General features: G+C 39.1%; 1 long non-coding RNA gene and 1 other non-coding gene across 3 annotated transcripts; one reads left to right on the top strand and one right to left on the bottom strand.

Moving 5' to 3' along the window:
• Window positions 1-243: 243 nt before the first annotated feature.
• On the bottom strand, window positions 244-3,184 carry LOC148209030 (uncharacterized). 2 transcript variants are annotated; one of them, XR_015787307.1, is made up of 3 exons: window positions 2,499-3,178; window positions 2,374-2,413; window positions 244-545 (listed from the first exon to the last, which is right to left on the bottom strand). It is a non-coding gene; the product is annotated as an uncharacterized LOC148209030 (long non-coding RNA). The 2 variants fall into 2 exon arrangements; XR_015787306.1 differs by lacking the exon at window positions 2,374-2,413 and having other exon boundaries at window positions 2,499-3,184.
• A 21,951-nt stretch (window positions 3,185-25,135) lies between these two features.
• Window positions 25,136-25,242, top strand: LOC148209031 (small nucleolar RNA R71). Its single transcript, XR_015787460.1, has one exon. It is a non-coding gene; the product is annotated as a small nucleolar RNA R71 (small nucleolar RNA).
• The last annotated feature ends 1,755 nt before the right edge of the window (window positions 25,243-26,997 follow it).

Below are 26,997 nucleotides of genomic sequence, written 5' to 3' on the forward strand. Positions count from 1 at the left end.
CTTCACAACAATACTAAGCAATAAAGCTACCACGCTTCCGCTGCACTACTCTATTTTCAACACTCACGAGAGCTTGAACAATTAGAACAACAACCCTAAAGATTTAAGAGAAACTTGCCTCCTATACAGATAAACCATTTAATGCCGACTTCACACTAACCAAACCCGTCCAGAAAACCTTTCCTAACTATAAACCATTCACTAAACGAATATTAACATCTCGAATGGCAATGAAACAAAAACTAATTCAAGTACAATCAACTTAAACAGATGTATTCATAAATATCCTAGGTAGGTTACAATCCCGTAGTTCAAGAAGACAACAAAATTAGTGCTCTAAAAAGAATAATGAATCGGCAACCTTACAACATCCTTTAGACAATAAACTAAACAAAAACCAACCACTAACAACTCAACTACAAGATTACGTAGCCACAACTATCCTAACTAAAAGAAATTAATTCCACACAGCATAGCTAATGGTCTTTCCGATCAAGCCTCCTCCTCGCCATCACCGTCCCAAGAGCTAGCTCGATACCTGCAAACTGGAGGGGAAAAGAGGGATGAGTACAACCACAATACTCAGTAAGCAGCCCTTATCTGAAGGGTCACACACAAACAGCATGCTTATCAAGGAACAACGTGTCATGCTTATTAAAGGATCAACACACACACATTATGCTCAACCAAATCATGAACATTCACAGTCATGCTTTTCATCACATTATGCATTCAAACATAGACACATTCTATAAAATTCAGTGACAACCACAACCAGGAACACATTAACTTCCAGTACTAACCTCTAGTCTCCCTAACATTCAAGTACCTCTACGCCTATCACAGCTACTTTAGCCTTTCACAGTTAACTCCTTCGAGTAGAGTCGGCCCCTGACCATTTATACCCAGAGCCCCGACACTGCTCCATCGGCCCTCGACCATTTATACCCGAGGCCCCGATAACTTCACCATCTATTGGCCCTTGACCATTTATACTCAAGGCCTTGAACTCTGCATCGACCCTCGACCATTTATACCCGAGGCCTCGATGTCTTACAATCTATTGGCCCTTGACCATTTATACGCAAGTCCCCAATAGTTCTCCTTTCGAAAGACTCCTCGCATCGACCCCCGACCATTTATACCTGAGGCCTCGACGCTCATCTTTATCCAATATTGGCGTATCGACCCCCGACCATTTATACCCGAGGCCTCGATACCCAATTAGTGACGTATCAGCCCTCGACCATTTATACCCGAGGCCCTGACACTCACCCATTCACTTCATAACTTTCATAACTCCACATAACATTTCTAGCCTCCAACCAAGATTTCAGTACTACTTCCCTAATAACAGCAACCACCACAATGCCCATCACGACACAACCACTAGTATGATTTCAATGCATCACAGATCTCAAAAACACAAAGTTTGACAGCAACCAACCTGATCACGACATAGAGCACACAAAAGCTTCAACAAATAACCCTATGGCATGCTTCACATAACATACATTTCACATAGCGGTTCAGAAAACTTTTAAGAACACGCCCAACACAATTCATCCAAACATTTAATATCCAACATTCGAAGAAATCATCCAACATTAGTATTCAATAAGCATTGCTAGACATAAATAAACACATCAGACACGCCAAACATCTTATGCAAAATTCAGACAACAACATCTTCACAATAAGTCCACTTTAACGAGCATTCCCTACAACATACGTCATTCCACATCAGATCTCAGCAGCTCAACAATACAAAATTTCCACTATTGTCATCGACGGACATGCAACACTACTCAGGCACATAAACCAACATAAACAAGAGTTACATTTTCATTACTCGATAGGCCACCAATTCCAATCTTTCAAATGCATCGACAAGCCACTCACACATCAAATCAAAACACAATTATCCAACATGCTCGTCATCGTACAAAACAAGAAGATAATCCCGTAGCTTCCAACTAAGCAAACATAAACTAAATAACATAAAACTATCACGTGCATTTTCAATCCCAAGACATGCTTTCAAACATCAAAGCTTAATCACTTCCAACCATATCGAGCAGCAACTTTCAAGGCACATCCAATAATCATGACACAAGATATTTTCCTAATATGTAAAAGGAAAGGAACAAAAGAAACAACAGGGATGCAACCCAACAATAACAACTAGAAGTCCTCAAATGATATCCAACAAACTCTAAATACAAGAGATATTCAAGTATAGCAAAGTTAAACACGAAACCATCTCAATAACCCCTATTAACTTACATATTAATAAATAATAAACACACCGAAAGCACCACACAATTCATACATATTCAATCAACAAACATCCCCCAAGTAAGAACTACTTACTACAAAGTTCTAATACGCTACCAAGTTCACCGAAGTGTTCCTAAATCCAAAGGCAAACCAACCTTGATTAGAATTCATCTAAAACATGTAATTTGAATCGAAACAAGGTTTAGGTAAGTTATTACCTACTAACTCACTCTACGACCTCTTGTGTTAGGAGTGGGTCGATGCCGAGGAGGTCCGAGCTTTCAACTCCAAGTTTGAAGGACTTTGCGCTTGCTGTTTCGATGTCAAAAAGTGATGGGTAACGCTGGTTTGGCTTCGATTAGGGGTGGGTCAACACCGAACCAACGCCGGAGGGGATGAGTAACGAAAAACGAGCTTCGAACGGGTGTGGGTAAACTTCAAACGGGCCGAAAAGCTACTGCTAGAGTCGGGGAGGGCTGGACGCACCATTCTGGACTAATCGAGGAGTTGCGTCACCATTTCAACCGTTGAAGAACGTCGGGACGCCATGAACTGAGGCAAACATCGTCGGAACGCCATGACCCGCCGCTGCAGCACCGTCAAGTGCTCGGGCTGTCGCAAAATTCGTGGGTAGCCGCCGAAATTGCCGTGGGCTGGTGTTGGGCATCGGGGTCGCGCGCTGTCGGGTCCGTCTGAGAGTCGCCGCGCCGTGGGTCGTGCGAAAACGCCGCGCCGCCGTGGAGAGCCGGTTCGTGCGCTGCTATTCGCGAAGTCGGGCCGCCGGCGTGGAGCTGTTGTGCCGCTTCGCCGGAGAAGAAGGGGCCGCTGGCGTGGACTGCTCCAAGAAGAAGAAGAAGAAGTTTGGGGAGGGGGGGGCTGTCGGCTGCCAAGAGGGAGAGGAAGAAGGAGATCCTAGGGTTTCTTTTTTTTTCTTTTCTTTTGTTTTAAAACCCATAGCCCAACTCCCAAATCTTAATGAGGCCCAACTAAAACTACAATGGTCCAAAACAAAAGCCCAAAATTTCACTTTAGAAATAAGAATAAACCCCACAACAACCCGGAATAAAATAAGTTAACTTAAACTCTAAAACCCAAGAATAATAATTAAAAGAAAAGTAGAATTTAGGAAGGAAAATCCTAAATCTCGTGAATTTAGAATTTAACTAAAAATCTCCTACACAGGTCGAGAACTTAAATTATCTTAATCCAAAGAAATTAAACTTAATTCTAATTTAGCAAAAAATTAGAATTTCAAAGTTAGAAACTCCAAGAATTAAAGTTATCAACTTAGGGAAAAATCCAAAGGTACTATTTATCTCTTAAAATAAACGAGTCAGAGAACGCGGGGCGTTACACTTCACAAGATGGAATTCACTCCTTCCCGACTTTAGGGGAGTAGATGAGTGTTCTCTTAAATGCTGACTCCGGGACTTGAACAAGGGGCCCCACCCTCTCATTGGCCGAGAGGGACTTCTGGTTATTGGTTGGACCATAATCGGGTTGTTCATTAGAGGAGCAGTGGAGTTTAAGTAGTAAGATGTAACTCAGGGGTAAAACGGTAATTTGACCCAACTTGAGTTACGAACACTCGTGAAGGATTGACAAGTCATTAATGGTCATATATCCATGGACACGAAAACATTCTGCAATGAGAAGAGTGCAACTGCGGGTCTTTAGTGGAATGACCCGTAGTTAACGAATCTAGATTAACTCGGTCAATGAGTTTGACCGATTAATCTTGCATCGTTGGAGCTTCGGATCTGTAGGTCTATTAGGTCCCCTTGCTAGCTCATAACGGGTAAAACGAGGATCAAGTTTTTGGAAGAATTTGAATTGTTCAAATTACTTAAGGGATTATATGTATATTGATACATTATAATATATAGTTAATTGTGAATTAAAACTATATATTATGAGAGATATTATTTGAATGAGATTCAAATAAAATTAATATGAATGACATTCATATTAAAACTATAGGTTAAAAATAATGTGCATAAGATGTACATTAAAACTATAGGTTATACGAGAGAAATGTTTTAGAATATGATTCTAATTTTATAATAAATAATTAAGTGTTAATTATTTATGTATATATATATTTATTTAATTATTAATTGGATTAATAATTAATTATATTAATTAATTTGATTAATTAATTTTATATATATATTAATTATTATATATATTTTATTATTATTATTATATATATATTATATATATATATTAATATTATTATTAATATTAACTCCCCTGCAAAATTGCAGGGGAGTGGGAGGAGTTGTGACGTGGGGAGTTACCCCACGTCACCCTTCTTCTTCCTCTCCAAGTGTTGAGAAGCAGAAGAAGAAGTGCGTTACAGAACAGAACCAAGGAAGAAACTCCCACAACTCTCTCTCTCAAAATTCTCTCAAACTCTCCCTCTCTTCTATCAAGGTGCTACCACGAGCACAATCCCGAGACCCAAGAGGATAGCGAGAAAGATCCCGGTGGTGGTGTTCGAGGGGAATTCACTGAAGAAACGATCTTCAAAGGTTTGGGTTTCCCCTGCATTTTTCTTCTTTAAAACTAGATTTTGTATCTCGAAAATCAGCAACGAAAATCCGCTTCTGCTCCGGGATTCACATCCCTTCACCTAGGACACGTGGAAGACTCTTATTGGTGTTTGAAGAAACTGAATAAGAGGGATTGCTTAGGTCCACCTCGGCCCTACCGAGGAGACCGGGTTCGCCCATTATAAAAAGGCTAAGTATGGGCGTCAAGATTCGACCTGGTTGGGGTCCAACCTGCTTGGAACCCGACAGGCTCGACATGAGAAAAGACATATAACCGCCGGTCGTGTGTACTGTCGGATCCATCACCTATAAATAGAGGGCTTCATTTCAAGCTCAGGTATCGAATCTCACCTCGAACTAAATACAGAATCTGATCTACACTGACTTGAGCATCGGAGTGCTTACCCTCTTGTGCAGGTCCGCCCTAGTGTTCAGGTCGGATCCGGAGATCGGGTTCGAGCTTGATTCGCGAAGAACCGTTGTGCAAACTCTTGCATAAACAATTATAAATAAGATACATCTACACAAATGGTACTCCATCATTAACCTTATTATAAGCAAAGAATATCATTTAACCTCAAAAGTATTAATCGACTCCGGAGCCGATCAAAATTGCATCAGAGAGGCATTAATCCCGACAAAATATTTCGAAAAAATCTTCGAAAGACTTCATGGAGCAAATGGACAACGACTAAATATCAAATACAAACTCTCTAATGCCCATATTTGCAATCAGGGATATTGGTTCAAAAACACCTTCATTCTTGTCAAAGATCTCGATGAAGAGATAATATTGGGAACCCCTTTTTAGCCCAACTTTATCCCTTTTCCGTTAGCGAAAAAGGAATAACATCAAAAGTTCTTAATCAAGAAATTACCTTCACGTTTTTAAATCCAGTATCTCCAAAAACTATACATTCTATTCAAAATTCTTCAATATCTAGAACTATTAATTTAATTAAAAGAAAGACACAACAAATACAATTCCTAAAGGAAGAAATAATCCACAAAAGAATTGAAGGACAATTAAACAATCCCAACATCCAAGAAAGAGTTACTAACCTTAAAGAATTAATTGAAAATGAAATATGCTCGTCACTACCTAATGCTTTCTGGGAACGAAAAAGACATATAGTCAGCCTACCCTATATAAAAGATTTCTATGAATCAAAAATCCCTACAAAAGCTAGGCCTATACAGACGAATGTAGACTTGTTACAACATTGTCAAAAGGAAATTAAGGACTTACTTGATAAAAAACTAATCAGACCTAGTAAATCACCCTAGAGTTGTGCAGCTTTTTTGTTCGGATTATGGAGCCAAAACAGGAACCCATGTCCTATGAAGAAAAAAAATTTTCAACACTATTACCAATTTCTACCAGGAGTAGGATATTGTTGTCATATAAAGATTACAATATTGTTTTCCTATAAGAATTAGGATATTTGGCCTCTTATAAATAGAGCCCTTATGTTAAGGTTTCATTTGTACAGAATTCAAATAAAAGGGACTTGAGTGGTTGTGGCAGTATTGAATAGGATTCTGTATCCCGTGGGTTTAGTGAGTGTTTTTTTATTCCTGTATCTAAGTATAGTGTGTTATAATACTTAGAAGCTAGGGGGCTTTCGTTGGGACCTCTAGGGGATATTTTTTGGGGAGAGTTTTGTATTCCAATCCTTAAACAGTTATTAGTGAATTACCCACATCTGAGTAGAAGACTGGATGTAGCCCTTATTGGTGAACCACTATAATTTGCTGTGTCGTTATTCTTGTGCTTTTACAATTTTCTTTCTATTTACATATTTTTGGTTGTGTTTGTGTTTTATTTCTGTTGAAGTGGAAATTATTCAGATAAGTTAATTTCCCAACACTTTTATGTTAGTAATCAAGCTGAAATTGAAAGAGGAGTCTCACGCTTAGTCATCAACTATAAACCTTTAAATACAGTCTTAGAATGGATTAGATATCCTATTCCTAATAAGAAGGATCTTATTAGTCGGATTCATAATGCCTCAATATTCTCCAAATTCGACATGAAATCTAGATTCTGACAAATTCAGATAGCCGAGAAAGACAAATACAAAACAGCCTTTAATGTACCATTTGGTCAATATGAATGGAATGTAATGCCATTTGGTTTAAAAAACGCTCCTTCTGAATTCCAGAATATAATAAATGATATTTTTCACCCATATATCAAGATTTCACAATAGTATACATTGATGATGTCCTAGTATTTTCACAATCAATTGAACAACATTTAAACATTTAAATATATTTCATCAAATAATCAAAAGAAATGGTTTAGTAGTATCTCTCCCATAAATCAAATTATTCCAACAAAAAATAAGATTTTTAGGATACGAAATTGGTCAAGGAAAAATCAAATCAATACAAGGATCTATAGAATTTGCAAATAAATTCCGTGATGAAATTTTTGATAAAACTCAAATACAAAGATTCCTATGATGCCTCAATTACATTTATGATTTTATTCCAAATCTAAGACAAACTTGTGAACCTCTGTATCAAAGACTTGGGAAAAATTCTCCTCCTTAGTCTCATAATCATACATGCATCATACAAACTATCAAACGATTAGTTAAAAGCCTTCCACGTCTATCAATTGTTAACCCTCATGCATCTCTCATAGTTGAAACTGATGTCTCTGATATTGGATATGGTGGCATTCTCAAACAGTCCGTACAAGGTCAAGAACAATTAGTTAGATATCAGTCTGGATAAGTGCATAAAAAAATTATTCTACTATCAAAAAGGAAATTTTATCAATCATTTTATGTATCGACAAATTTCAAAGTGATCTTGTTAACAAAAGTTTTTTGTTACGTGTCAATTGCAAAGCAGTCACAGATGTTTTACAAAAGGATGTCAAAAATTTAGTTTATCTACAAATTTTTGCTAGGTGGCAAGCAATTCTTTCTTATTTTGATTTCAAAATTGAATCTATAAAAGGAAGCACAAACTCCCTTCCTGATTATCTTACAAGAGAGTTTCTAGAAGGGAAAATAGAGAAAAATGAGCGCCCCAAAGACAGAAAGTGAAGAAGATGAGCAACCAAAACCTCAAACAAAAGCCTCATACTCTCAAGCTTATCATATTTTTGAAGGAGAACCATTAACACCAAGAAGAAAGGAAAAGGCACCTCAACAAGAATCCTCTCAACCAGGTGATACAATATCTACATCAAATAGATTTCAAATTTTGGGATCTTTTATCCCACTAAGACATTCGGTCTTGCATATCGGGTCATCGACCCTTTCCACTCCTTCAAAACCCATCATTATAGGAGAGTCATCGACCTCCTTACTTAGACTTACACCATCACTATCAACATATATCCAAGCAGTTCCTGGATCTAATCCTGAAAATCCGAAAATTGTACCATCAAGAACTCATAATTATCTTTCAAAATCCCAGACCACCTTTATGACCACTTTTGAACCAGGATACCTAGACACCTCCATCTCCGAAACCATCCAAAAAACATTTCCTTCCAACTTTCATTTCATTCCAGACCAAATTTATAAATCCCCACGATTTTATGAACATATACTCATAGAAACAGATTCTATTGAGTTAACCCATACCAAAAACAAAATCCATCCGAATAAAATTGCCTTTTCAAAAGTCAAAATCCTCCGTGTATTAACTCCCACCAAATGAAATCAAAATATTTACATCGAAAAGAAGTTTACCCATACTTTTTTTCCTAAAACATATTCATACATTGATTATCAAAATGCTTGGTACAACATGTTTTGGTTAAATAATTACAATCATTCCTGATTTATTATTTTTGACAAATCTTGTGCTCAAAACTTCCCATTATGGTTTAATGACTGGTGGAATATTTTCGGCCTCACCAAGACTATTTTACCCTCTCCAATTTCACAAAGTTTCAAATATTTCACAAATAATGTTTTTACAAATTCGTTCAATTCTCTTTTACGATTTTCAAATTATTTTCCTTTAGCTTGGATATTCTGCTCGATTTATTCATTATAGAATCCAATGGAATATCCCGTCTTCACCGAATCTACAAAATCAAATGGTGGGACAAGTTCAATACATCAGTGGCCTCAAAACAGGTAGTCGAAAAATGGTTCTCCAAAAAGAAAATGTTCAGCGGAATCAACAATTCCTTGCTCAAAGCAAGACTTATCGCGGCCATGGCACGAGCTGCAAATGATCCAGAACTGACAAATATAATTCAACAAATGTCTTCTTCAAACAACAGTCAAGAAGATGATGACGATGGAGATCAAGATGACAACAAGTTTGCCAACTTCATGAGTCATATCTATTCCCAATCACCAAGACAATAAAACCAAGATTCCAATCAAGACAAAATCTCAATCAACCTTGGAAACTTCGTCAACAAAGCTGTATCAAGATGTAGCTTGTCGTTTTGTAAAGGTGTCGTATGTAGCCTTAATAACTCGACACCTAACATATTACGTGTTTTAGTTTTGTAAGGGTGTCATATATAGTTCTAGTAAATCGACACCTTGCATCTTATGTTTTTAGTTACTTTCCACGTGTTGTACTTTACTTTTATGCAATGTCTATGTGTTGTAAATACTTTCCACGCGTTGTACTAAAACGTTTCCTACAGTACTATAAAGGAAGGATGTAGTTGGACATAGAGGGCAGAGGTTAGAAAGCGAGTGATCCTAAGCTTGTAAAAGGGGAACAGTGCTCACGTTTGAATAAAATACTCTTTTCTCAGCTTTTGTCTTCTTCTTACAATTAAGTTTAAATTTTGCCTCTTTATTTACCAATCGAAGCACACGATTTTAGCAATTATTACAATGCCTTCTTATCAGCACACATTATTTCAAATTCCAATGCCACCAAGTTATTGCATCACACATATTCATGATGTCTATTTTGTCTTCGTTCTCCATACTATGATATCTTTCCAATATTGCGTCATAGATCAAGAAATGTTCATTACTTTAGATAGCATTCTTGACATCGCGCTCAGATACGGATGTCAAGAATGCTATCAAAAGTAATGAAGAATACTCAATATTTAATATTACAGGATCTATCTTGGATTATAGACTTGCAATGTTGCAATTCCACACATTCTGATCAAGTCGAATAATAGTGTGAGCAATTATCACGTGAACACATGGATAACTCTGGATAATAGAGTGCTTTAGCTTTGCTTAGCCTAGTGGATCCAAAATTTTTTGTTTTGGACTTTATATAAAATTCAGTAAATATTCCCCATGAAATTGGTCCTGAATATTACCATTATAAATTGTAGATTCAAAACTTTATGTTAGGATATTGTATAAAATATAATTTGAAGGTGTTGGATATGGATTTTGACTTGCCACGTATCAAAATCGAAAAGGTGGGTTGAATTAGTATCTGTGCAAAATATGGAAATTAACCTTAAAACATTGAGGTCGATAGTTGGAGCACGACTTAAGAGGCCGAGCTGACCTTCAGTGATGTCCGTAACGGTGTCTCCTCCAAACCCGATAACATGCCGCATTTTTAGGGTGTGTCAAAGTTCCTGTCGGATCCAGTTTCTATAAATAGAAACTCTTGTATTAAATGCAAGGTACGCAAACCTAGACATACACGGCAAGTTAGATCAGATCAGAACTAACTTGCTCGTTGGAGTGCTAACCTTGTTTTGCAGGTTCCTCAAGTGCTCTAGGAGGTCGTTTGGCAGCTTAGAGAAGAACTGTAACGCCCCGCGTTCTCTGACTCATTTATTTTCAGAGATAAATAGTGCCTTGGATCTTTCCCTAAGTTGATATCTTTAATTCTTGGATCTTCTAACTTCGAAATTCTAATTTTCGGCTAAATTAGAATTAAGTTTATTTTCATTGGATTAAGATAATTTAAGTTCTCGACCTATGTAGGAGATTTTTAGTTAAATCTTAAATTCATGATTTTTTTTTGGACTCTTAATTTCTACTTTTCTTTGAATTATTATTCTTGGGTTTTAGAGTTTAAGTTAAATATTTTATTTCGGGTTGTTATGGGGTTTATTTTATTTCTAAAGCATAATTATTGGGCTTTTGTTTTGGACCATTGTAGTTTTAGTTGGGCCTCATTTAAGATTTGGGAATTGGGCTATTGGTTTTAAAACAAAATAAAGAAAAAAAAACCCTAAATCTATTTTGTTTTCTTTTTTTTCTTTTTTTTTTTTCCTTTCTTCTTCTTCTTCCTCTTGCTTTGGAGCCGCCCCGCCCCTTGCTTCTTCTTCTCCAGCAAGTCCTCACCGGCGGTTATTGACAAGCAGTGACGGCTCCCGGCGAACCAGCAGCGACGGCGCACGGCAGATACATCTAGCGAGCTTCATCCTCCGGTGTTCAACAACAGCTACGGTCAGCCCAGATCTTCAGTTCTTTAGCGTGTACAGACTCGCAGCGGCGCATCCCATAGCAGCAATGGCGGATTTGGGTTCACCGGCTTCGAGCAGTCCCACGAATGGCAAACTGTCGCAGCTTCTCCCGTGCGGCTACGCGACCAACCACCATACCGGAAACGTCCTCCTCTACGGCAGTTAGCAGTGTTACCAGTAGCATTTGCGGCGGCACGCGGTTGCAGCGAACCAGGCGGCGTGTTTTCCTTCGGAACCCGACGGTATTAGCGGCTGCCCGACAAACCAGTTGCGTTTCCGTTCAGATCTGACGTCCCACTAGCAAACGACGACCAGCTGTAGTCTTCCCTTCTACCCACGACCCCTCGACGACCCACGAACCCGCAACCAGCACGTGAATCAACGCTTCGGTGACCCGTTTTGTGATTCCAAAGCGAGCAAAAGTATTCCGACGCATTTTGGCATTTACCCATACCAAATTGGAGCTCGATTCGTGATACCCATCCTTATTCGAAGCTAGATTTAAGTTACCCATTACTTTTCGGTATCAAACCAGCAAGCTCGAAGCTTCTCGAACCCGGATTCGGCAGCTCAAGCCTCCTCGGCGTCTACCCATTTCAAACCCAAGAGGTTTTATGGTGAGATAGTAGGTAACGGGTCATCTAAATTTACTTTCGATGCAAACTAAGTGTTTCTAACATGATTTCTAATCAAGTTTGGTTTGCTTTTGGATTTAGGAACCCTTCGGCGAACTTGGTAGGGCATTAGAACTTTGTAGTAAGTAGTTCTTACTTGGGGGGATGTTTGTTGATTGAATATGTATGAATTGTGTGGTGCTTTCGGTGTGCTTATTATTTATTAATATGTAAGTTAATTGTGTCTTATGAATATTGGCTAATGGTTGTAAGTAGTTTCTTACTGGAGGGATTGGTGGTTGTGTGCTGATATGATATGGATGTTTGCTCGTGTGCCCATGTGTGATACTTGCATGTCGCTTGTCGTTGTTATCACTTAGTAAACGTCATTGTTGATAAAACTGTTGATATATCTTGGGAAAAGTATGTGGTTGTGTGAATAAATTGTAGCCAGGTAATCCTGGATGACTATGATTGAATTGCTATTATGTTCTAATTGGTTTTCATGATGAAATTTGTATACAGGTACTATAATCTGTTGTTTCGAAAGCGTATTGAATATTTATGAGAAATCGGTTGTGTTTGATGTATGTTGGGTATTTATTAATTATATTTTGGTTAAGTGGTTGATTGTGTTTTTTTTGTGAACGATGCCTGCTGGAGCTGTTGGATCATATTGGACTATTTTAGATTGATTGGCTTTTACATATGATCATCTTGGTGTATCGCATATTGGACTGTTATGAGATTGTTGATGCATGAGGCATGGCGTAGTAGCAAGTAGGACTCTTATGAGAATTTTGGGACATCACAAAGTAAGTAGCACGGGGGCGGGTGCGTGCGTTGATGTTTGTTATTTGATTGCCGATGTGCTGTTTATGACGTTTAATATTGGTTCTGATACGTTGTTGTGCAGTGTAACTCTTGTTTATGTTGGTTTGTATGCCTGGGTAGTGTTGAATGTTCGTCGGTGATAATAGTGGGAATTTTGTATTGTTGAGCTGCTGAGATCTGTTGTAGAATGATGTATGTTTATAGGGAATGTTCGTTAAAGTGGATTTATTTTGGGAATGTTTGTTGTCTGAATGTGTATGAAGTGTTTGGCGTGTCTTATGAGTTGTTTATTATATCTGGCAATGCTTATTGGATATGGACGTTGGATATTAAGTGTTTGGATGAATTGTGTTGGGGCTCCAATCGTTTGCAATTTGTTTACTATGCTTTGTTATGACTAAACTCGCTGTGGTGCGGTTGTTAAGAATTGATATGTGGTGAAAGCATGTTTGGTTTATTGTTTTACTATTAGAATGATGTTTATGTTGTGGAAGCATGCTGAATTGTGTTGGTGAGCTGAGAGATGCATTGAAATCATACTAGTGGTGGTGTTGTTGATGGGCGTTGTGGTGGTTGGAGTTATTAGGGAAGTAGTACTGAAATCCTGGTTGGAGGCTAGAAATCATATGTGGAGTTATGAAAGTTACGAAGTGAATGGGTGAGTGTCAGGGCCTCGGGTATAAATGGTCGAGGGCTGATACGTCACTAATTGATCGAGGCCTCGGGTATAAATCGTCGGGGGTCGATATGCCAATATTGGATAAAGATGAGCGTCGAGGCCTCGGGTATAAATGGTCGGGGGTCGATGCGAGGAGTCTTTCGAAAGGAGAACTATTGGGGCCTTGGGTATAAATGGTCAAGGGCCAATAGATTGTAAGACATCGAGGCCTCGGGTATAAATGGTCGAGGGTCGAGCAGAGTTCAAAGCCTCGGGCATAAATGGTCGAGGGCCGATGCTGCAGGGTCGGGGCTCTGGGTATAAATGGTCAGGGGCCGACTCTGCTAGAAGGAATTAACTGTGGAAGGCTAGAGTAGCTGTGATAAGCGTAGAGATACTTGAGATGTTAGGGAGACTAGAGGTTAGTACTGGTAGTTAATGTGTTCCTGGTTGTGGTTGTCACCGAATTTTATAGAATGTGTCTGTGTTTGAATGCATAATGTGATGAAAAGCTTGACTGTGAATGTTTCATGATTTGGTTGAGCATGATGTGTGTGTGTTGATCCTTTAATAAGCATGACACGTTGTTACTTGATAAGTATGCTGTTTGTGCGTGACCCTTCAGATAAGGGCTGCTTACTGAGTACTGTGGTTGTACTCATCCCTCTTTTCCCCTCCAGTTTGCAGGTATCGAACTAGCTCTTGGGATGGTGATGACGAGGAGGAGGCTTGATCGGAAGGACCATTAGCTTTGCTGCGTGAAATTATTTCTTTTAGTTAGGATAGTGGTGGCCATTTAATCTTGTAGTTGAGTTGGTAGTGGTTGGTTTTGTTTAGTTCTATTGTCTAGAGGATGTTGTAAGGTTGCCAATTCATTATTCTTTTAGAGCATTAATTTTGTTAGCCTCTTGAACTACGGGATTGTAATCTACTTAGGATATTTATGAATACATTTGTTTAAGTTGTTCGTACTTGAATTAGCTTTTGCTTCATTGCCATTCGAGATGTTAATATTCATTTAGTGGATGGTTTATAGTTAGTAAGGTTTCCTTGAAGGGTTTGGTTAATGTGAAGTCAGTATTAAATGGTTTATCTGTATAGGATGTGAGTTTTGACTGGGCGTTTATGCTGAACGCACGCGCTAAGCGTGGTAACAATTATATAGATGCAAGCGCACACCTGTCAGAGTAATATAAAATGGATGGAGTATCCAAGTATCGATCCTCAAGGACTTCTAAACAATTTCCAAACTCTAAAGTTTTAAAGAATAGTGAATGTTGGAATGAGTGATTCTTGTAAAATGGGAAGTGGTCACAAATAATGGTTTGGATTTGGGATTTGGACTTAGAATGATAAAACCTAGCCCGAATTACTTCAAGTTAGCCAACAAAGAATCAAGGACATGCTAAGGACAATATGCATTTTACTTTAGAAACTAACGACTACGCTTCTCACTTTACTTATGTCTAAGCAAGTTCAAAGTCCTAAGACATTCCCTAATATGTCTATTATGAGATATATCTTAGTTTTAGGATGGAAATAGTCGCAACCTCGGGTTAAGGTCCTATGTCTAGGCTACTTAAGCGGAACCCTTATGTCTAAGGCGCTCCTCTCCTCGGTTTAACCACTCAACAATGCAAATAAGCAACCTTTTCAGTATTGACTTGTTAAGACTTACAGTGGCCTTCTCTAAATCCTAACTTTTTGGGAAAACATGTTGAGCAATGAATGGAAAGTAAAAACACTACTTCTTAGCAAACCCTTTTTAGACATAAAAGGCTAACTATCCATAACCGGGCTAGAGACGGGAATTTAGAAAGACATATTGAAGAAAATACAGCAAGTAAAATGGTTGAATGTGGAATGCATGTGTGAAAAACGAAAGTTAACTAACGGATAGTTTTTATCGGGATTGAGAGCTTCGCCCTTCTCTTTCAAGCAAGGGAGAGTGTCACGTGCTCTTTCCTCCAAAAACACAACTCTCTTAACTAAAAATAAAGTAAAGGCAAAGAGAAGATAAGCAAAGTGCTAGATTTTTATATATTTGAATAAGTAGAAAATGACTAAGTACAAATGGAAACAAAACAAAGCTCAATAAAAGAATGTAAAGTGCTCGGGATTTAAAAACCAAAAGTAACTAATGAAAGCAACTCAAAAGTACTTAGAAAGCAACAAAGAAACACTAAAAATGATCAAGAGAAGGAAGCAAGGCTTGATGAATTTGGTGGAGAAGTTGCTGGAATTTATAGCTGTGCAGAATTGGTTAGGTAGGTCCTAAAACGATGGTGAATCACCCATTTCCAACTCTTTTGACTGACCAAATCGTGCTCAAACTGATAGTGGAACACTTCTTCTACACGTATGCATCGGTTGGAACCACCAAAACGCATTGGAAGACGCGTTTCATTAAGGGCAAAGTTGGAAGAAAAACTGTTTTCTGCAGGCTTCCCAGGCGCCTGGCGCCTCCATGAAGGTTTTTCCGTCTTTTTGCTTCTTTTGATTAATTTGCACTCCCAAATGGTCCTGAAATGTCATAAATACCATATAAGCCATCCACAAACCATAGTATATGAATTTTGCATGAATTGGAACTCAAACGATCGAGAAAAATCCTAAACAAAGCTGAAACATAGTAAAAACAGCATCTAAAACCTTCTTTTTACGCATGTAAACAAGCGTAATCACACCCCCAAACTTAACTTTTTGCTTGTCCTCAAGCAAAACTTAGCAACTTTAATCAGCTTTCTAACACATGGATAAGGAAAAGCAAAAGCAACCGAGATGTTCAATCATAAATTGTCTCAGGGAAAAGATGTCAAAGCCTACCATTCTATTGCCTTTGTAAACTTAGTCACTATAAACCAAGTTTGAAATGATAAAAACTTTTTCTTTCAAAATCTTTTTTCTCTTTCAAAAACAGAAAACGTTTTCAAATACCCCTAAGGAATCTGCACACTCCCTTCTTACACTAAGACTTTCTACATCTGAAAGACCGGCTACTAGCCCCTGAGGTTTCCACACACTAACATCGGTTTCAACCACAGCTACTCGTAGAAAGACTTTGAAACTAACAGCTAGGTCATAAAACGACGACAATGAGAAACACGAAGTCACTTATCACCATCCTTACTGCTATTTTCAAAGTCAACACCCAACCTAAAACTAAATGGGTGTCTACAGTAGGACTCGGGAATCATAAATACATTTTCTTTAATTCTCAATGTTTTTACCACTCTTTTCTTTCTAACACAAGTCTTTTCCCCACTCTTATTTTCTCTCAACAAGACTCTTTTTACTCTTTTGCAACTTCTTTTTTTTTTTTTCTTTCGTTTTTTTTTCTTTTTTCTTTTTTTTTTTAGCTAAGTGCTTTTTCAACATTTTCTTTCTTTCCAACTGACTCTTTTTCAAAAGAAAATAGCATGATTTTTTTAAATATAAATAACACCTTATCTTTTTGAAACAACGACTGACACAACGACTGTCCCCCCCAAACTTAAGAGAGACAGTGTCCTCACTGGGAAAAGACTTTTGCATCGGATGAAAAAGGCTTAACAGTAAAAAGGACAAGGACTTCCTATATAGGGGCAAAGAAAAAGCTTAAAGTCTGTAAAGATCAAAAAGACATAAAAGAAAATGAGTTTATCACATAAACCAAGGAAATAGCTCAAAGCTTAGTCAGGCATAGAACAGAAAACTCAACAATCTCTTATAATCATCATCGACATGAAATCACATGCACAGCACAGATGCTTCAAAATAGGCATGTGAAAAGCTAAACTAAGGTTAAGTGAAGACATACTTTAAGTGATTAGAAGATAAACGATACTAATTTATTCATGCTTCAACTGAGCTCGAAACATAATCAATACAAAAAAAACATGCGTAGTAATGCTAGAATATGCAAACTACGTCATTAACCAAAAGAAGAAAACACAAAAAATAGCAAAGAAGGAACCTCCCCTTCATGAAGTCGGAGGTTGTGGACTAGGATCAGTGTCAGTACTGGGAGATGGATGACCAAGGATAGCAGCTAGCGCTGGAGGCCATGAAGGTAAAACCGCAAAATCCAATGAAGTCCTTAAGTTGTAGATATGTTGCACGACTTCTCGAACCTGATCTCGCAGCTGTTGGTTCTCCTCTCGAAGACGACGGATCTCCGATGTAGGAGACATCCCAGTACCTTCCCTTCTTTGTAACGCATGGGCGATAATACGCCGAATATTCTTCTCTTCCATAATTGGGGCATCTCTCTTAATTTGATCCTCAGGGAGCTGTACACCTTGTCGCAAGCATAAAGAAGTGACCAAACGTGGGTGATAAAGCTTACCACGTGTCCGGTGGGCACACTCATGGATACTAGTATTGATCAATTCTCCATAATTCACATCTATGCCCTTTAGCATGGCATAAACCAGCAATGCCCTATCCTGAGTGACATGCTCATCATGCTCCGTTGGCAGAATTCTGTTTTTGACTATGTATAACCATCCTGCAGCAGCTAGGGAAACATCCTCGGGTTTTAGTCGTACCTTGCCATGAGTAGTCAAATCCCAAGTGGCAGAGGGCTTCCCAACACATTCTAGAGCCTCATCAAGCTGTTCCAGAGTCGGAGTCACTAACATCTTATTGCCCACAGCATCTCTGATATTCTCAATGTTGAAGGTGTAGTTGATCTGAGTGGCATCAAACCGTATTTCCTTCCCGCGCACTATGGCTATATGTGACTGGGGATGGACAGCAGCATAGAACTCTCTGACTAACTCCAAAGCCTCACATTGTATGGGCTGAATGAGTGGTCTCCACTCTTTGTCTCTAGCGGTCTCCCTCCAATCATCAGGCACATCTCCTAGAGTGAGATCGAATCCCAATTCTGTCATAATCTTACGGGATTTCATTAATGAAGTTCGAGTGGCTAAATTTTCCGCGTTCCATTTCGTCTCGACCTCCTCTCCCTCAAATAAGTCCAGTTCAATTGTATCAACTGGCCCAGGTGCCACTACCTTCTTCTTAGCTTCAGCTGCTTTAGCTTTCGCAGCTCTCGTTTTAGGTTCATTCATGGGCACTGTTGGCTTCTTAGCCTGAACTGCACGTCGTTTTGAACTCTTTTTCTCCCGCCTCTTGTATTGAAACATTTCCCTTATCGTCTGCGTGTCCTCAAGATCTTCTTCGTTGGTAGGTTCTTGAGTACTATTCTCCCCAACCTTGGATCTACCTGTATCACACCCAAGCGGGTTAACTGTATTAGAAGGAATAGTGTGAGCATCCCTTACCCCTGGTAGAGTGGCCATCGGTGTGACATACTCATCCGTTGCCAACGGAGTAGATCCAGTTGCCCCAGTAGGCAACTCTTGGTGACTACAAAATGCTCCTTCTGTAGGTGTATCCAATGGGGAAGGTTCCTGAGTATCTGTTCTCACCACTTCGTTCTCGGTATCCTCTGTTTCCGGCATATTTGAACAATGTCCTCGTGAAACCAGTAGAAAATCATCATTACCATCTTCCGGTGTAATAATCAATGGAGATGAATAAAACTGCTCCTCGTCCTTGTTCTCCATAGATGAATCCTTAGGCGTCAGACGCCTACTACTCCCATCTTCCTCAATTTCTGGGTCTATCATCACCTCCTTGCCCTTCCTCTTTTGCCCTATCGAAACCCCGGGCTCTAGCCTATGGCTGTGGCTCTTCTCTTGCTCTCCTCCATGCTCATCTCTTGCATCCATTGGCATATTGATTGGGGTTGGCATCCTAGGAGGCTCTAAGGGTTTTAGTTGTCCCATGTTGAAGGTACTCGATATGTTAGGGTTCAATTGGGGTGCTTGAGGTCCTCTTTCTAGGAATGGAAGTTGAGCTGGTGGGGGAACCCTAGGTGAAAGCATCCCATAATTGGTTGGAGGTACCCAATGACCCATTCCATAATAAGGTGGAAGGCTAGGAAATAGAGTAGATGGGTTTGGCATTCTATAAGGATGAACACTAGCTGGAATTTGCATTTGAGACAAGGGAAAATGATAGGAAGGAACTGGGTTAAACATAAACGGTTGGTACATACCCGGATTGATCATTGGAGGAAGTTGTTGAGGATTTTCAGCCCTAAACTCACTGTTTTGAGGTATATTAAAGGTGGGTAGTTGCTGAAAATTAACATAACCATGTGGGCTCATTATAGGATGTTGTGTAGGAGCTTGGGATGGAGGACATTCAAATGTTTGAAGCGGGTTTCCTCCCCTAACAGCAGCTAGCCTAGAATCTGAACCCATGTGTTGTTGGAAGTTCTCCAATGGTGGAAAAGGAATGCTTGTGGCATTTGGAGCTTGAGTGGAAGAGGTAGGAAGTGAAGTATGTTGAGAAGAGGAAGCCATAGATGTAAGCAAATGCTGGAAATTTCTTCTTCTCTTTGGTGGCTGAAAATCGAAAACAAGGGTGATGAAGGGAGTGGTTTTTTCTTCGAAAAAACAAGGGGAAGAAGAGAGTTGTGTGGGTTTTGGTGGAGTTGTAAAGCTTAGGCAATGGGTCTATTTAAAGCTTTCCCCAAACTAAATCCTAAATGGAAAGGGATTGACATTTAAGTTCAACCAAGTTTCCTAAACCTAAAAGGAAAAGAAAACAAATTTGAATACAAAATAGGATTAGGGAAACAAAATTTGAGTTTGAAGAGAAGTTCTTAAAGCTAAATCATAGAGGATTAATGTTTGACCCAAAATAAAGCCCATGCTATCGAAAATTAAAACCCAAACCGTGAAGGAAAACGAAACTCGAACTGCTGGAAAACAGGGCAGGCGCCAGGCGCCTGCGTGATTTATTTTCGCAAAGGGCAGGCGCCAGGCGCCTGCGTAAAATTTTTTTCAATGTTTTTTTTTTTTTTTTTTTCATTCTTTCTTTTTGTTTTTCAACGTTTTCCAAAAACATTCTTAATAAGCAAAACTTTTTATAATTAGACAAAAAGAATGTAAGATACAAAAATTTCCTTCCTTTACTTTTGTTCTTTCCAAACGGATAAGAAGGAAAAACATTTTTCGCAAAAATTTATTGACCTGAAAGTTGAATAGAGGTTTTTCCTCTATCCACTGGTTCTCCAAAATACGGCTTAAGTCTCTGCCCATTTACTTTAAAAACATTTCCCTTAGAGTCAACTAGATCCACTGCCCCATATGGGTAGACTTTAAAAATTTGAAAGGGACCAGACCATCTAGACTTAAGTTTTCCAGGGAAAAGTTTCAACCTAGAGTTGAATAACAGAACCAGATCACCTTCTTGAAGATTGTTCGGCCGAAGACGCCTATCATGCCACTGTTTAGTTTTTTCCTTAAACAACTTAGCATTCTCATAAGAAAAGTGCCTGTGTTCTTCTAATTCCAACAATTGTAACTTCCTCGCTTCACCTGCAGCCAACAAATCAAAATTTAATTTCTTAGTAGCCCAAAATGCTTTATATTCTAGCTCAAGAGGCAAATGACATGCTTTTCCAAAAACTAGCCTATAGGGGGACATGCCGAGGGGAGTCTTAAATGCTGTCCTATATGCCCAAAGTGAATCATCAAGCTTAAAAGACCAATCCCTACGGTTAAGATTTACAGTTTTTTCTAAAATGTTTTTTATCTCCCTATTAGATATTTCGGCTAACCCATTCGACTGAGGATGATATGCTGTTGCAACCCTATGACGCACATTGTATTTAGTCAGCAACTTTTGCATAGACCTATTCACAAAATGAGCCCCCCCATCGCTTATCAGACAACGCGGGGTTCCATAACGCGTAAAAATGTGCTTTTGCAGAAAACGAATGACAACTTTGGAATCATTGGTAGCAGTTGCAATGGCTTCTATCCATTTCGAAACATAATCTACTGCTAACAATATATAAAGCTTACCATTAGAAGATGGAAATGGACCCATAAAATCTATACCCCACACATCAAATATTTCAATCTCCAGGATCGGGGTTTGAGGCATTTCGTGGTGTTTAGATATATTACCTGTCCGTTGGCATTTGTCACAAACCTGGGCAAACTTATGTGCATCTTTGAACAGAGTGGGCCAAAAGAACCCACTTTGCAAAACTTTGGCTGCGGTTTTGTGTCCTGCAAAATGTCCTCCATATGGAGACATATGACAAGCGTCTAATATCGCCTCGTGCTCTTCTTCTGCGACACACCTGCGTAAGATATTGTCAGGTCCTAGCTTATATAAAAAAGGCTCATCCCAACGATAACATCGAACTTCATTTAGAAATTTCTTTACCTGTTGCTTGTTGAACTCATAAGGAACTATTCGACTTACCAAATAATTTGCTATATCGGCATACCACGGAACTGAATCAACTCGCAAGAGTTGCTCGTCAATAAACTGTTCACGAATAACAGTTCCATCATCACAGAGCGGGGATTCCAATCTAGACAGGTGATCAACAACTTGGTTTTCAGTACCCTTCCTGTCCCTAACTTCAATATCAAACTCTTGAAGTAACAAAATCCACCGTATCAAACGTGGTTTAGCATCTTTTTTAGCAAATAAATATTTTAAAGCAGAATGGTCAGTAAAAACAATGACTTTTGTGCCTATCAAGTAAGACCTAAACTTATCAAAGGCGAACACAACTGCTAACAGTTCCTTTTCAGTAGTAGTGTAATTGAGTTGTGCACCGGTCAGAGTCTTACTAGCATAATACACAGGATGCAAGATCTTGTTTTTACGTTGTCCTAACATAGCTCCTATTGCATAATCACTAGCATCACACATGAGCTCAAAAGGTAAATCCCAATTAGGTTCGATAATTATAGGGGCTGAACTTAGAGCAACTTTCAACATTTCAAATGATTTTAAACAGTCATCATCAAAAACAAATGGTCTATCATGTTCTAACAATTGACACAAGGGTTTAGAAATTTTAGCAAAGTCTTTTATAAAGCGGCGGTAAAATCCCCCATGCCCTAAAAAACTTCTAATCCCTTTGACATTTGTAGGAGGAGGTAGCTTTGAAATGATGTCTATCTTAGCGTGGTCTACCTCTATTCCTTGCTTGGAAATTTTGTGACCCAAAACAATACCCTCTTGTACCATGAAATGACACTTCTCCCAATTTAGGACTAGGTTTGTTTGTTCACATCTCTCCAATACTCTCTCCAAATTAACTAAACATGCGTCGAAAGAATTTCCAAAAACAGAAAAGTCATCCATAAAAACCTCTAGAATATTTTCTACCATGTCAGAGAAGATGGCCATCATACACCTCTGAAAAGTCGCGGGTGCATTGCATAGTCCAAAGGGCATTCGCCTAAAAGCGAACGTACCATACGGACACGTAAATGTTGTCTTCTCTTGGTCTTCTGGAGCAATAGTAATTTGATTATAACCCGAATATCCATCTAAAAAACAATAGAAATCCTTACCTGCCAGACGGTCGAGCATCTGGTCAATAAACGGGAGAGGAAAATGGTTTTTCTTTGTTACCTTGTTGAGTTTGCGATAATCAATGCAAACTCTCCACCCGCTCACAGTTCGGGTTGAGATGAGCTCATTCTCCTCGTTGGCCACCACGGTAATACCCCCTTTCTTTGGTACACACTGTACTGGGCTTACCCAGCTGCTGTCGGATATTGGGTATATAACACCGGCGTCAAGCCATTTAAGAATTACTTTCCTTACAACCTCTTTCATCTTCGGGTTCAACCGCCTTTGACTCTCAATAGAGTTCTTAGCATCTTCTTCCAATAGAATTTTGTGCATGCAAAAGGCCGGGCTTATCCCTCGGATATCTGTTATCGTCCATCCAATGGCCTTTTTGTGCTTCTCCAAAATCTACAATAAAGAATATTCATGAGTAGGTGATAAATTGGAAGCTATAATAACTGGTAAAGTGTCGTTATCCCCTAGATACGCATATTTCAAATGCGACGGCAATGGCTTCTGCTCCAACGTGGGTGGTTCCACTATGGACGGAAGTAACGACTTGCATTCTTCTTTTTGTATTTTTTCAATAGGATTAGCCATATCTTCTGGTCCTTCTGCTATCTTATCAAGCTCTTCTTCAATCTCTGTAACTAACGAGTCATAAAACTCATCAAACATAATAGGATTCAAGCTATTTATAGCAGAGCACTCTTCAAAGTCTCCTGGTAATTTCATGGCGTCTAGAACGTTAAATTTAACTTCTTCATTATTTACCCTCATTGTAATTTCTCCCTTCCTTACATTAAAAACTGTATCCCCAGTGGCTAGAAATGGTCTTCCCAAAATAATGGGAACGTCTAAGTCTGCCTCGCAATCTAGAATGATAAAGTCCGCAGGGAAAATGAATTTGTCCACCTGGACTAAAACATCTTCTATCTTTCCCTCAGGTCTTATAATAGATCTATCTGCTAGTTGGAGGGTAACCGTAGTAGGTCTAGCTTCTCCTATGCCTAAAGATTTGAAAACTGATAATGGCATAAGATTAATGCTAGCGCCTAGATCACATAATGCCCTACCTAAGTTTTTTCCTCCTATGGAACATGGAATGGTAAAACTGCCAGGATCATTACATTTCATGGGTAGCGGGCTGCCTACAGCTTCACTACTACATTTTGTCATGGCTACCAGTTCATGCTCTCCTATTTTTTTCTTCCTAGAAACTATATCTTTCAAAAACTTAGCATAATTTGGCATCTGTTCTAGAGCATCTACTAATGGTATATTTATATGCAGTTGTTTTAAAATATCTAAAAATTTTCTAAACTGGGAATCATTATTTTTCTTTACTAATCTTTGTGGAAATGGGGGAGTAGGGGTAAAAGAAGGCTGTACCTGTGGAGGAACACTCGGGGTGTCCTCATTACCTTTTCTAATATTTTCTTTTTCTGGTGTTGTTGGATTTTCTGGTATCTTTACAATTGGTTCAGTGGACGGAATCTGTACATCTGTTGTTGGCATTGTTGGTCCATCATATGTCAGTCCACTCCTGAGGGTGACAGCTTTGCACTGTTCTTTCCCTTCTCGTTTTGGTAATTCAGTATGGCCTGGAAAAGAACCTTGTGGTCTATTCTTCAATTCATTGGCGAGCTGTCCCAATTGGGTCTCGAAATTCCTCATTGATGCCGCTTGGGATTGTATCACTGCGTCGGTTCGGGCCATGTACTCCTTCATCATATTCTCAAGATTTGAGTTGTTATTTTGAACTGGTGAAGTCTGTGTTCTCTGATTGTACTGCTGTTGCGGTGGTGGGATGTATTGTTGTGTAGGTGGAACATAGGGCTGCTTGTTCTGCTGGCTCTGCCCTTGATTAAAACCGCTCGAACCTCCTTGTCCGCCCCATGAGAAATTAGGGTGGTGCCTCCAACCTGGGTTGTAGGTGTTCGAATATGGGTTAAAGTTCCTATTGTTCCCATGTCCTACATAAAAAACGGAAGCAGAGTTATGTGGACAATTATCATAGATATGGTTTTCACTGCAGAATGAACAAATGAGATCGTTGACTTGGCAAACAGGGGCAGGAGTGCAATAATCCGACTGCACAGGTTGTATCGGCGTGGCTAATGGATTTTTTATTCCCAATGCCATCTCTTTCAGCCTCTGGTTCATTGTAACCATCTCTTTTTGCATCGAGGTCGCAATGTCCAGAGCCAAAACTCCAGCTGGATCTTGCTTCTTTGGTGCTGCCCTAGATCTTTGCGAACACCATAGTTCGTTATGTGAAGCTAAGTCATTTAGGATGTCAACTATCTCGTTGAATGTCTTCTTTGTAAAGGCTCCGTTGGCAGCATTGTTTAGCATCATCTTAGTAGGATGATCTAAACCTCTAAAGAAATGTTCTATCTGGATGCATGCCGGCAAGCCATGGTTCGGACATTTCCTGATTAGTTCTTTAAATCTCTCCCACGCCTCGTGAACAGGTTCACGATCATATTGTCTAAAGGAGATGATCTCCTCTCTGATATCAGCGTGGCGAGTAGGTGGGAAGAATTTTGTTAAGAACTTCTCCACTAACGACCCCCATGTGGTGATGGATCCCGGTGGAAATGCATTGAGCCATGCTCTAGCTTGGTCCTTCAAAGAAAATGGAAAAAGTGTTAGTCTCAGAGCATCGTCTGTTATACCAGGTAATCGAAATGCATTTGCAATTTGAATGAATGATTTCAGATGATCATGTGGATCCTCATGTTCCTGCCCTCCAAAATGTCCAATTGTCTGCAACATTTGGAACATCATTGGTTTAAGCTCAAAGTTTGCGTGGGCTGGAATAGGGTTGACTATCCCTGAATCAAAGTTCTGAAAAGCCGTGGCGGCATATTCTCGCATTGCCACGTCTCTGTTGTCCGCCATCTGGATATGGTTGAATTCATCATTTCTTGCATGATCCCTCATATTACCGTTAACAGCAGGTGGATCAACCGGATCACGAGGTGGAATATCTGCCATCGATGTGCTTGTACTCTCTACCTCACTTTCAGGACTGATTTCACCTCCTCTCTCTTTTTGCTTTTCTAGTTGTTTTCGAAGTCTTTGCTCCTTTCGAGTTTTTCGAAGGGTCCGCTCAATCTCAGGGTCAAGGGGTAGAAGAAAAGATCTTGTGCTCATGCACTTTAACGTACCCTTGTGAGATAAACGACCAAAAATATAGAACAAAAACGGTGGATGGAAATTACACCCAACAACAATTCACAAAAATAAAAACTAAAAGAATTTGAAAATAATTTTAAAACTAAAGTCCCCGGCAACGGCGCCAAAAACTTGACTGGGCGTTTATGCTGAACGCACGCGCTAAGCGTGGTAACAATTATATAGATGCAAGCGCACACCTGTCAGAGTAATATAAAATGGATGGAGTATCCAAGTATCGATCCTCAAGGACTTCTAAACAATTTCCAAACTCTAAAGTTTTAAAGAATAGTGAATGTTGGAATGAGTGATTCTTGTAAAATGGGAAGTGGTCACAAATAATGGTTTGGATTTGGGATTTGGACTTAGAATGATAAAACCTAGCCCGAATTACTTCAAGTTAGCCAACAAAGAATCAAGGACATGCTAAGGACAATATGCATTTTACTTTAGAAACTAACGACTACGCTTCTCACTTTACTTATGTCTAAGCAAGTTCAAAGTCCTAAGACATTCCCTAATATGTCTATTATGAGATATATCTTAGTTTTAGGATGGAAATAGTCGCAACCTCGGGTTAAGGTCCTATGTCTAGGCTACTTAAGCGGAACCCTTATGTCTAAGGCGCTCCTCTCCTCGGTTTAACCACTCAACAATGCAAATAAGCAACCTTTTCAGTATTGACTTGTTAAGACTTACAGTGGCCTTCTCTAAATCCTAACTTTTTGGGAAAACATGTTGAGCAATGAATGGAAAGTAAAAACACTACTTCTTAGCAAACCCTTTTTAGACATAAAAGGCTAACTATCCATAACCGGGCTAGAGACGGGAATTTAGAAAGACATATTGAAGAAAATACAGCAAGTAAAATGGTTGAATGTGGAATGCATGTGTGAAAAACGAAAGTTAACTAACGGAGAGTTTTTATCGGGATTGAGAGCTTCGCCCTTCTCTTTCAAGCAAGGGAGAGTGTCACGTGCTCTTTCCTCCAAAAACACAACTCTCTTAACTAAAAATAAAGTAAAGGCAAAGAGAAGATGAGCAAAGTGCTAGATTTTTATATATTTGAATAAGTAGAAAATGACTAAGTACAAA

The sequence above is a fragment of the Momordica charantia genome (assembly GCF_013281855.1).
Source record: "Momordica charantia cultivar OHB3-1 chromosome 9 unlocalized genomic scaffold, Mcharantia_2.0 BLBB01000009.1, whole genome shotgun sequence".
Taxonomy (NCBI): Eukaryota; Viridiplantae; Streptophyta; class Magnoliopsida; order Cucurbitales; family Cucurbitaceae; genus Momordica; species Momordica charantia.